Below are 2,500 nucleotides of genomic sequence, written 5' to 3'. Positions count from 1 at the left end.
AGGACCTACTTTGGCCGCACGGCGCCGCGTGCAGGGTGCGCCGGCGCGCAGCTGCGCCGCCTGCCGCCTCCGTCGGCCGGCGCGCCTGCCACTGGCCGCCCCCACCAGCCGGCTGTAGCGCGTGCGCCCACGCACCGCGCGGCCAGCACGCCGGGAGGCCCCCCCTCACCGGCCGGGGACGGTCCCACCCAGCCACCGCCGCGTATCGCTTCACACCCACATGCCATTCACGTTCGTGGGCATGGTGGGTATCGCTGAAACAACCGGTTGGTAGCTCAACCGATCGTCGCCATCACTGATTCACCTCTAGCGAGAACAACCGCACCACAACGGTTTACCAGTTCTTCATTTGCGTAACGTCACCAGCAAACGTAGACGTCCATCGCCATTTGCAAATTCAACGATTGTTGCATGCCTGTGTCAGGTGTCACGACACACTATGTCTGCCCACATACACGCAACAACATGTGCACGCTTCGCGAACACGTGGAAGGTGGCCCCCGTACGTATGCGATGTCCATTGCGCGAACGACTGTCAACCGGCCTCTGTCGCATGTCGCAGATGTGGAACGCAGTGCACCATGCTATCACGGTGTGTGAGAAGAGACGACTACGTCTGACAACACGCGCCACTACATCAACAGACGGCTCATGGTGATCGCCATCCACGGCATACCATACTGCAATCCAGCTCTTATAGGGAGACGACACGTAGCTGAGTGCACAATATTTGGACCGTATGGTTCGCCGTTGTTGGCGCAGTCGTGGTACGGTCACACATGTACCACGATGTATCATTCAGTACATGAGGACCAATGTGCAGTACAGTGTGTGATTTGGACGTACAACATCAGCGGACAGTTGACACAAGCCGTACCACAACGTAGGCTGTGCTTCGCCATGCGAATGCCAATGAACAACTGCGAAGGGCATTGAGCATGTACGTCCTGCTGCCGTCCGCATTACAGTGTATAGCTGCAAGGTGTTTAACATGAAGCGATACTCTGGGGACCGGGCAGTGCGAGTAGCAAACTATATTGCGGGGGTTGCAGTTAGGCAACACTACACTAATTTAACGCGTCGTATGACAATTACAGAGCAGGTTAAGGCCCAACGTGTGTTGGGTTAAGGCGCAACGTGGGTTGGGTTAAGGCGCAACGTGGGTTAGGTTAAGGCGCAACGTGGGTTGGGTTAAGGCGCAACGTGGGTTAGGTTAAGGCGCAACGTGGGTTAGGTTAAGGCGCAATATAGGTTAGGTTAAGGCGCAATATAGGTTAGGTTAAGGCGCAATATAGGTTAGGTTAAGGCGCAATATAGGTTAGGTTAAGGCGCAATATAGGTTAGGTTAAGGCGCAATATAGGTTAGGTTAAGGCGCAATATAGGTTAGGTTAAGGCGCAATATAGGTTAGGTTAAGGTACAATATGGGTTAGGTTAAGGCGCAATATAGGTTAGGTTAAGGTACAATATGGGTTAGGTTAAGGTACAATGTGGGTTAGGTTAAGGTACAATGTGGGTTAGGTTAAGGCGCAATATAGGTTAGGTTAAGGTACAATATGGGTTAGGTTAAGGTACAATGTGGGTTAGGTTAAGGTACAATGTGGGTTAGGTTAAGGTACAATATGGGTTAGGTTAAGGCGCAATATAGGTTAGGTTAAGGTACAATATGGGTTAGGTTAAGGCGCAATATAGGTTAGGTTAAGGTACAATATGGGTTAGGTTAAGGTACAATGTGGGTTAGGTTAAGGTACAATGTGGGTTAGGTTAAGGCGCAATATAGGTTAGGTTAAGGTACAATATGGGTTAGGTTAAGGTACAATGTGGGTTAGGTTAAGGTACAATGTGGGTTAGGTTAAGGTACAATGTGGGTTAGGTTAAGGTACAATGTGGGTTGGGTTAAGGTACAATGTGGGTTAGGTTAAGGTACACATTGTTGTAAGGAAAGGTGTATTGGGGGGGGGGGGGCGGCGGCGGCGGCGGCGGCCGGTTTGTTGATTGTGATTATAGTAAGTGGATGCCTGCGGCATCATCTGATTTGCCACGTCAGGATGCACCTTTGGCTCATGACAGGCGGCGCTCTGATTCCATGCTTGTGGCAGACCTGTGTCTTTCATTCCTGCCATTGTTTGTGTGCTGTGACAGGAGGCAGTATTGTGATGTTGGGTGTACCCCTGTGTAGGACATGTGTGGGTGTTGGTGGCTTAGCTGAGCAATGGTGGTTGTCGGAAGGGTGGGGTATTCTGTTTTGTGAGTGGACCTCCCGGTCTGGTTATGATAGTGTGGATTGTCTAATGTGGCGGAGAGGATGCACTGGGTGTTGTTCCATGCTGGTGCTTACATATTGTCTTTGTGCCTGTTACAGGCAGAGAGTAGTGCGTGATAAGAGTGTCTGGCTGACGTGTGGTTGTGATTGTGAGCAGAGTCTTTCAGCATGTATACGGACAGTTGTATACATTATCTGTATTTTGATGGCTCTATCTATTACTAATCAGCGCCGTGTA

This window comes from Schistocerca serialis, unplaced genomic scaffold (genome assembly GCF_023864345.2).
Source record: "Schistocerca serialis cubense isolate TAMUIC-IGC-003099 unplaced genomic scaffold, iqSchSeri2.2 HiC_scaffold_1162, whole genome shotgun sequence".
NCBI lineage: Eukaryota > Metazoa > Arthropoda > Insecta > Orthoptera > Acrididae > Schistocerca > Schistocerca serialis.
Note: the sequence above shows the minus strand (reverse complement) of the source record.